The sequence below is a fragment of the Xiphias gladius genome, chromosome 15 (genome assembly GCF_016859285.1).
Source record: "Xiphias gladius isolate SHS-SW01 ecotype Sanya breed wild chromosome 15, ASM1685928v1, whole genome shotgun sequence".
NCBI lineage: Eukaryota > Metazoa > Chordata > Actinopteri > Istiophoriformes > Xiphiidae > Xiphias > Xiphias gladius.
In genome coordinates, this window is record NC_053414.1 from 6,890,843 (window position 1) to 6,901,252 (window position 10,410).

Below are 10,410 nucleotides of genomic sequence, written 5' to 3' on the forward strand. Positions count from 1 at the left end.
CACGGGGAATGATCTTCCGATTCTGCGGCTTCAGTGTTTCGGTGTCTTTCAGCTCATTGTTTCGGTTTTCCAGCCTGTAACTCTACTGTTTTGGTTCACTCTCACCATGCCCAGTCCCACTGCCTCGTGAGGCTGTGAGCTACAGAATTAACAGAGAAATATTCACATCAGGTATTACAATAATAAATTTCAGAGCGATGCATGTGAGGCTGAATTGACTCCACATGTCAAAAGTATTTACAATTCCTCTGGTATCTTGTTGTATGAATATAAAACTTATAACTCTGCCTGTCTCTCTGTGACATTGTCTTCTATTCTGTGTGTCTCTGTCTCTCTGCTCTTAACATCTTTGCCAGCATTGTTTATTTATTTTTTTATTTTCTCATCTATTTTTTTTATATTTATTATATATATATATATATATTTTTGGTGGCGTTGTATCATCTCCCAGCTCTGCGTGACACCCTTGGTTCCCATCTGTGGAAACTCAACATGGAAAAAGAAGAGACAGATGGTGGGAGAGACCCGGGAAGTGACCAGTGTGTGTGTGTGTGTGTGTGTGTGTGTGTGTGTGTGTTTGTTTAACGAATACAATTCAGAGGAGGCAGAAGTGTGTACTGTTTCTTTCTGCAGTCTTTCTCTCTCTCTCTCTTTCTCTTTGGCTCTTCTAAACGTCTCACTGTGCTGGTTAAAATGTGCATTCTTCATCATACTTGCAAACCAGTTCTCCCAAGCGTTTCAGATGAAGTTAAAACGTCCTGTGACCTGACGATGTAAGTGCTGTGTTTATATGAGACTAGCGAGCAGAGGGAATGAGGCAGTTTTTGCTGCAGAGCCTTATAGAATCGTTGAACGTAATCCGGGGTTTTCCAGAATCATCCAGAGTCAAAGTTATGTCTAATAATAGGGTCTCAGCCCCTTGAAATAATGTCTTTTTCCGTACCTTGAACAGATTGTTTTACAGCTACAGTAGAGTTTCAGTTAGCGACCATGACGTGGAATGACTCAGATTTACTGCCACAGACTCAGATGTGGCCTTGTGGGCTTCTGTTTAGTTTACTCGCCTCTGTGACCCTGTTAGATCCGGTCTGTCTCTGGTCTGCTTCTGTTATTTCAGCAGCTTTATTGGTTCAAATACCTATAGTTTTCAGCACATAGTCTCTCTTAAGTGGCGCATGTGCATGATCCGTACATGAAAAAATGTGTCCACTATGACCGGGCAGATATGCCCAACCCGCTGATCTCGCCTGCCATGCGCAAGTCTTGTCGGACGGCACGAGCGCTACCTGTTGCATCGAATCAAAGCGTGAAATATAGTAGAGGAATAACCCTTTACCCAAAACAAGTCAATCAATTAATCATCCATAAAATGTGTTTATTCTCACCAACCTGTAGGGCAATGGAAATGCATTAATCTATCTAAAATCCTATGGTATGCTTTAAAAAAACATGAAAGTTTTGCAGCCATCATCCCCACATCGATGCTAAATACCTTCTGCTATTTGTGGCTTAGAAACAGAATATTCACATCGGCTTGTGTGTCTCATTTTATGTAAGATCTGCGTCTATGTCTGTCCCTGTCTTTTGCATAACCCTTCTCTCTCTCTCTCTCTGACTAGTTTCCATTGCAATTTTCATTGCATTTAACGTGTTCTGAGGAAAAGGAAAATGTCTTGTAGCTCCCCTGCCTCCAATAACTCCGCGTTTATGAGTCAGACACATAAACCTCGAAACAACCTTCTGTTGGACTGCTCTGCTAAAACCCCATAATAACCGGCCAAATTTGGATATACATGAAAATAAAGTTTTTCATAATTCACTTTTACCCTTTCCCTTAAGTTTTAATTAACCTGTAATTCATACAGGAATGTGCAACTGCACCGGGAATGTGAAAAAGGGCTGAAAAGAGTAGAGGTGAGACGACTAGATCACTTTAAATTACTGTCTTCATTTTGACACACAGTATTTTTATTATTAGAATTCCTATTAAATTTACCTCTTATGCTCATGTCAGAGAGCTATGTCATTTAACCAGAGGTGCACGGCTATTTGCCTAAGCCGAAGAGACGCGTACGCGTGCACGCACGCGGTTGAGCTGTGGCTCGTTTCAAAGGTTATTTAACCACTGCTCCCGCGGTGGCACATTTACATGCATCAGTCAACTATAAATGAGCACAAAATCAACCGTTAGGCTGACTTTATGAACAGTTTCATCGTGTTGAGACTATTACGCAGCAGTTGGCCAAACATGTAGCTAAGAAGTGTTAGATGATACCGATACCATGGATGTGGCAGGTTGTAATTAGCGTGGCATTAGCTAACGCAGATGAAGGAACACAAGGGGTTTACTGTTTTGTACGATTTCATTTACTTGTGCCAGGAATCTGAAGCTGCGTTCCAAACATTCATTCCGACGAAAAGTCGCAGTGCATGCAAAGGGCCGAGCTCATCTGACAGGCTAGGCCGTGAAAACGGAGCTAAGCAAGCTCTCATTTCCTGCAGGCACAGTTTTCCAAGTCGAATGGGCTGGCTTTGTAATGTTTTCCCTTGCACATGCATCACAAATAAAGAAACCGTAGGGAGAGTGAAAAAACGTGGCGGGGGGGGGGCCAGTTCTGGGGCACTCTGGCATCCCTACACCCATGAATTTAAATTCCTGCTTTAAGAAGAATTTGTGTACATGCTGCATTGTGATTTTTCCATGACAGAACTGCATGTGCACACAACTATTTAATTTCAGTGTAATGGAGGCTAGTTTGTCCAAAAAGTAGTTGGTAAGGCTCAATAAATGTGACCTTGTTTTTTGGGGGGTTTTTTTTACAACAACAACATGCAGGCTTATGGTTCCTTTTGTTTTCCCTTCGGAATACATTGATAACTTGTTAAAAACAGTTTGATCACTTGCATTACGATGCATAACTGGCAGTGAGTCGAATGATAGCGAAAACTATGACAGTAAGGCTGGGGCTGCAAAAAGAAACAGACTTTCCTTTTCTGTCTTATTTCTGACTATTCTGAGTTCTCGCTGAACATGGTAGCGTGTAGCACCGTCTCATTCGGTCTCTCTCTCTCTCTCTCACCCTCTTTCTACGCCCGGCATTTTACTTCCTCTATCTCTTTCTCACTCACGATCGCTTCCTCACTCTTTCAATCCAATTTTCTCCTCTTCCCTCCCTCGGTCATCTCCTGTCCTCCCGGCTCTCCGCCCCCACTCCCTCACATCATTTAGGTCTTTTCATCTCCCGCTCATGATGTATTTTTGATTGGAGCTTGCCTTGACGGAGGTTTCCATCCTGTGGCTTTGGGGTCATTTTCAGCCTGTCTGCTTCATTCCCACATCCTCCTTTTGTATTCCTAATGTTACATCTTTTTTTGAAGTAACTTTGAATCCTCTTTCCTCTAGGTCACCCTGTGCCTCCTCTTTCTCTCAATTTTTCTCCCTTTTATTCTTCTTTTGTGCCCTGCTGCCTGCCTTCTCCCTTTTGCCGTGCTATCACCTCCTCTTTCTTGTCTTTATACGACTCCTATTTCTGTTCGCTTTCTGTTGCTCTTTTTTGTGCTTTTTCCTTTTCCTGTACTCGCCTCCCACTGCTATTCTCCCCTATGACCCAATTCCCTGCTACATACTAGTATGTAGCTATCAAGCCCATGTTTATAGTATAATCTTTTACCATTTAATAATAAGAGACAGGTCAGTCAGTCTTGGGCTGTTTCACAAATGGTTCACTTAAATCGCGAGTCCTCACGGTTCCTAAATAAATGTCAATTACAAATTGCGGAGAAATTTGTGCTTCTTGCAAGGATATGTGGGTCACAGATATTTCGCTTTAGCTATGATTAGTGCAACATATCAAAATAAGTGAAACGAAAGTGTCTGATGTCGCAGTATCACCCCTCTCTGCTTGTCTAACACTTTGGTCCAGAGTGACTCAACAACTGTTGCAGGTAACGACAGGTCAGAGTTTCCACTTGTCAGAAAACTTCAGCATTTTACCATGATAACATGCTAATTAATAACATGTGAACGGGCTGTTAGTGTGTCTAGGGTTTTAGTGTTACTAAGATCTTATAGCTGTCTTACATTGGATTTTTAATCATTTTTGGCAAAGGTAAACTCCACTTACATTGGCTTGTGGGACAACAGTGTCCATCAACACAACACGCACAAACATAAAATGAATTTTTTTTAAAAGCATGCAAACTTTCAGAACATTTGCCGTGATTTGTTTTTTGTATTCCAGTATGAATACTCTGCACTGTGTAAAGCCCAGTTATTATTCTGAAGCGTGGAGTCGGTACTCGGATGTGTTCTCCCTCCCTTTCCCATCCAACCTTTTACTAACCATCCACTTCCTCATCTGTATCCCCCGCAAAAAAAAACAAAAAACATTTTCTCTAAAGCCACATCCACTGCTGGTGATAAATGTATGTTTGGCTCCCGTCCACACCATCGTGTTTGACGATCGACAACATATCTTCCAAAGCTGATCAATGTTAAACCTTTGGTCTCAGGTGTCATTGTACACGGGCAGGGCAATGAAAAAATGGTGATTGCTATGTAATTATACATATCCGATCATCGTGGGATTTGGAATCTGGGACCAGTAAACAAAAACCATTTCTGTTGACACTAAGCTTTTACAAAACAGTCTGAAAATGCTACAGTCGATGGAAAATGTTTGACATATAAATTTCACCTAATTCACCCAAATTAGCGTGTCCAACTCCAAGTCCCTTTCCTTTTCTTCCTCCGCTTGCTTCCTCCTCATAATGGTAAACTGCAGGCGGTTACCATGCGCTGCAGCCATTCAAAGCTTTAATTAAATGTCAGTTTCAGAGGGAGTGGATGTGGGTCAGGCTAATCAGTGCACTTCACGCATTCGCTCACAAAGTAAGAAAATATAATGAGGTTTCTCCATCTTTGTCTGTCTCTTATTATCTCTCGCTGTTTCTCTTTAGTCAGCATTTCTCCCTTCTGATTTTTCCTTTTTCTCTTCCTATTTTTTATGTTCTCTTGTTGCACAAACTGGAACAATCAAATGCTTTCCTAAATGTAAACAGCGTAAACAATGTGTTTTCCTCCATGAAATCATCTTTCACTGCTGCACACAAACAAACAGAACTCCAGTACAATTTTAACGATGAGTTATACATGTGCCTGTGCGCCTGTGTGTGTGTGTGTGTGTGTGTGTGTGTTTAATGTTAGGCTGTGATTTTCCATATGCAAGTCAGGGTTATGCCTTGGTATTTGCATGTGTGTCTGTGTTGTACTTGGCTCAGGGCAAAAGCCCATGCAAAGCACTTCAAAGCTCTCAAGCAGAGCATCTTTTCCTTCTTTTTTTTGTTTTCATTGTTCTCTCTGCTGGCTTGCTTTCCCTCTTTGCATTTAGTCTTTCATTATATCGACATGACATGTATACATTACTAAACATCCCTTTTCTTTTTCATTCTTTCCATCTTTTTTTGTTTTTTTTTTTGTTAGGGAAATCCAGGAAACTCAATGGCGTCGTGGCCAGCAAGATGGGACTCGAGCACCAGTCAGTAGACAGAGAAAGCCATGAGCGTCGCAGCTGGAAAACGAGATACACCTGATCCCCATTAACCTGGGCATATATATACACAAGCTGTGTCCCATTTCAGGGGCTAGGCTACCGTCTTCACAGTCTTCATTTCAAGGCTGAAAGTGTCATAATGCCTTTAAAAAGTTATTGCATACCAAAGGTTCCTCCAAATGGTTCTGAGAAATGCAGCCTTCCTTTGAATTGGTAGGAAAGAACTGGAAGAGGCGCAGGTTCAGATTGCCGGCCCTCAACCTGGACCCAGATGCAGTGTTATGTCACCCAGTAGTTAGAGGTTTTAAATGTCACATGAGAAAAACGCTGAAAGTCTGAGCCAAAGCAGCTCATGACTACACCATTCACAAGAAGAGCTATAGAGGTTCCGACATGCTGAGGAGGTTTCACCTAAGATTTCCTGCTTCTTATCGTGTGAAGTTTAGAAATCCAGATTTAGAGACCCCTTTTTGTAGCTACCCTCGAGCTTCAGTTCCTCAGTGGATTTTACCATTCAGGGTTTATCTCATCATTCTTTCTGAAGATCTATAACATGATCCTGAGTTTTTTTTCCAGCAATACAAATGGGTATTTTTGTACCGTACTGGCTAACAGAGTTTGAACACCACATTATTTTGCCCAAGACTGTATCACACTGTATCCCACGACTCTTTACAGCCGGAGTTATACTTTACACAAGGGTTGGAGAACAGTCCCACCATAGGTATCTATGGCGTAGGTTTTCAAATGGCTTTGTCAGTTGCTACAGAAAAGGAGAAGATTGAGGGGCCTTTTTTTCAACTGGTTTAATGTTGCCTTCATGCATTCTCAACAATCTCCACAGGCACTGGAAATGCACAGGAAAAAACATAGTGCCGACATATACAGTTAAGCATCATTAAAGTAATTACAGTATGTTATTATTTTTGTTTGGAGTTGCATGTTAGCTACAGCTTAGGCCACAGTGTAGCTATGGTGGCTACGGTATAGGACGTGCAGCTATGCTGTCACCCCTCGGTGCAAATCCCCCTTTAGCCATCGGCACAGTGTAAAAGCCTCATGGGAACAGCAGCTATTGACAAAATGATTGTATTTTTTTGAATGATGTTTTTTTTAATCTTTGTTAAAATGAAAAGGTGTTCAAATTTGACTTACATACATTTCAAATGCATGTAAATAAATATTTTAGCTTTTCAGAAAGATTTAAACAAGAAACTTTCTACCAAAACTCCTGCTGAGTTGCAGAGAGTTGTTGGAGGCTAGCAAGGACAGAGGGTAGGACCTCAGCTCTTTACAAGAAATTGCACATTGACTGTAGAAAATATGTGCTTCCAAGTCCTGCCTCTTTCCTTATCCTGTCTTTAGGGATTCTTTTGTGTCCCCTTCTCTTTCCGTATTTCCTGCTGGACCTTTGCAAGCTCTCAACGTCCTCCTCCCACACCCTCCTCCTCTCCCAGTGTAACCACTTCTTCTCCCGCGATAAATCTCAGCCACAATGAAAACACACAGCCTTCAGCTGTTTCATCCATTATTGCAGAGAAGGAGAGGGCGAGGAGCCCAGGGGAGCAGTGGAGAGATGGAGAGGGAGCGGAAAGGAGAAAATGAAAATGAAAATGAAGAACATGAAAAGTTTTTTCCTTATTAAAATTTTATAGAAATTACATCCAGCAGGCATCACAGTTGAGAGTCAAAAACAGTATGTTTTAACGACAATGTTAAATCCAGTAGCCTAAATCATCACATAACATGGAGGTTGCAGCAGTGTAAAGCTGGATTAGAAAATAATTGTAAATTAAAGGATTTCACACTTTATCTCTGATTTCTGCGTACACAGAGCAGTACAAGATTTCATCTTTGTCAAATATTATCGCATTGATTAAGATAAAATACATCTCATACATTTAAACTACAGATTTTGGAATGGAAGACCAAATGCCCCCGCATGCTGGTGTTTATCTTTTTCATCGCCGTCAGATTTTGACCCGTTAGGTTATTTGTGTTCCATGAAATGAAAAAACTGAAGATGGCAGAATAACTCGCCACCGCTTGGGTTTGGCAGCTGTCAGTCTTGGAGAGGGCTATACAACTTAATCAGCCCAGAGGAAGTTAATTGTGCAGGCAGCTGTTTTTATCCACCCCATAGGTTTGGCTCCATGGATGGCACTGTCAGTTGGTTAGTTCGTATTTCCCGTACTGTCGTCCAGAGTTTTACGTCTTCACAAGTATCGGATTGACTGCCATTGAATTTGGCCCACACATTCTTCCCCTGGAAATGAGCCCAAGTGACTTTGGGTGACCCCCTGACTATTCATCCCGCACCACCAAGAGGTCAAAATGTCCACGTGTCGAACACTTCAGTTCAGTAACGGATAACTCTCGTACTTATGTCAACCTCGGATGCAGCGGCCTAGTGCTGACATAGCATAACAACATGCTAAATGTTAGCGCAAACAGAGATTGAGAGGAACGGGAGACTCAGTTACAGCTCATGTTTTGCCCCAGGTAAACCCTGGACAGTTCACCAGTCTATTACTGGGCTAAATGCATTGGAAAAAAAAACATTCACACGACACTGGGACCTTCTTGTGAACACAATTGTAAGAGCAACTTTGCTATGATAATGAATAGTAAACAAAAAAGTTCTCAGACAGCCACTGACGCCATCGCATGATGTAACAAGTACAACGCAAATTGGAAGAAGATGCAGCTATTTGAAATTTATGCCATAGGTGAGTGAAAGAGCGGATGGGGCCTTCACCACTTCAGCAGCAGTTGAAAAAAATACTGCAGCCAATTAAAGGATGCTTGTAAAGTGCACTCCGCCAGCGCCTCCCGTACTTGCTGAGGTGCAGCGCGTACGCCGAAGACGACCGGACAGACCCACCGAGAGATCACCGTAGACTCAGTGCCTGTCGGCCTGAGGATATTGAAATATCTTCTGTGACCTGAATGTGTGGCCATGATGAAACAGTGTGTGCTTATTAACATACTTCCCGAGAATGTATTGCCGCTGTGTTTACTTTCCAGGAATCTCCACAGCCCCGTCTGTCATGTCATTTGACTGAGTCACATAATGCAGATTTGTTAAATGTATTTTCTTCTGAGTTTCTTAGGTGAGTTGACATCTTTGCTCTGATAACAATGAAACCAGTGCCGACTACAGTAAAGACAAGAGCGCACTGCAGCCCCTCTCATAGCACTTGTCCGTCTGCTAAATAGCGGTGGTATGCAGACAGGCTGCAAACCTTCCAGCGGAGATTCTGGTAGAGAAGTGATCGCAAAATTGCCTCAGTACTGAATGAAATCAGTGAAACTAGGGGGTGAAATCTGCCCCATTTAACCTGATCAAAACGACTGTTTGCCGATGATGTTTGGATCCAATGTCCGAAATTCGGTGACCTCATTTTTTATTAATACGGTCTTACTTAAAATGAATCTAATTAAAAACTATGTACATTCATCTTTTCTTTAGAAAGCCCTAAAGTTGCTACAACAGTAAAGGGCCAAGTCATGAGAAGTCTCTTTTTTTTATGAGCTGGAGGTCCGTGTATTATGGCCGTTCACATAGCACAGCAGACAGTGTTACTGCTAGGGGTGGGCAGATTGACCCCCAGAGGATCAGAAGGACCCGTACCAAAAAAATGGATCCATCACGTTAGATCACGTCCTGGGCACATGAACACTCTTCTTAGTGCTGCAATAATTGCATCTCTGCTCTCTCGCGTGCACGCACACAGTGAAAACTGATTTTAGGTTTTATTTTCCATTTAAAACTGTCTCGTGTTGTGTTGTGCATGTGATCGGGTTACTAGCAGAGAAGAGTAAAGAGAGATGTCTCATGTTTGGCAAATTATTTGGTTTAACAGGTTTTTGACTTTTAAACCAAACTGGCATATATTCTGTATCACTGGAAAGTGCAAATTGCGCAGACAATTTTATTATATTAATAGGCTACATGCAACCGCGTAGAGCTATTATGGAACTTATAATACCCATGATTCTTTGCACATGTGCAAAGATGTGGTGAACTCCGTCCATGAGAGGGGTTGTTTTGTTTCGGTTTTTTTTGGCCCCTACTGCCCATTTTGTAAGACCTCATACTCACCACTGGGAATGTTGCATTGTAGACTATTCCTCTAAATTTACCCGGTGGACCCGAGGCTGTATTACTGACCGACATCTTCTGTTCAAGTCGTTTCGGTTATATCACTTCTCTGTTTCTAAAATCCTTGGAAAAAATGTACTTTTTAACTTAAATTTTGCATCAAGCGACACTTGGCCCAGATCGTGTTGTTGTGATTCCTATTTGTTTCTATAGAGTTTAGTAATGGTAATAAGTTACTTGATAATAAAAAACAAGATTTCCAAATAATCTAGCAATTAATGCAACTTGTGCCACTCTCTCACTAGCTTGTGGTCTTTGTCAAGAAAACAACAGCTTCCCTGCACACTCCTGTGTCCTTTCTTTTGAATTACGATGATAAATAAAGTGCATCTTAGCCTGCATCCATGGCATGTACTCAGTTGTTCCATAACTGTGAAAAATTGGTCTGTAAATCCTATTGTGCATGAGGACACAGCTTGCACTACTGCAAGGCCAGTGTTTATGTTTCAGTCAGTGCAGTGAAGATGTTTTAATCTATCAGCCCTGAGGCCAGCAAGCGAACTACTGGATAGAGATTAAGTGGATTTCATGTTGCTGTGGACAAAGTTATTACCACACACACACACCCACACAAGCCATAGTTATATCTACAGTATTGTTGCAAAGCCTGAGCAGAATGTATTTTGTGGTTTGACCCTGTTTTATGAAGATGTATGTAATGTGTTAACCTTACCAACTGTAAGTTTTTCTGAA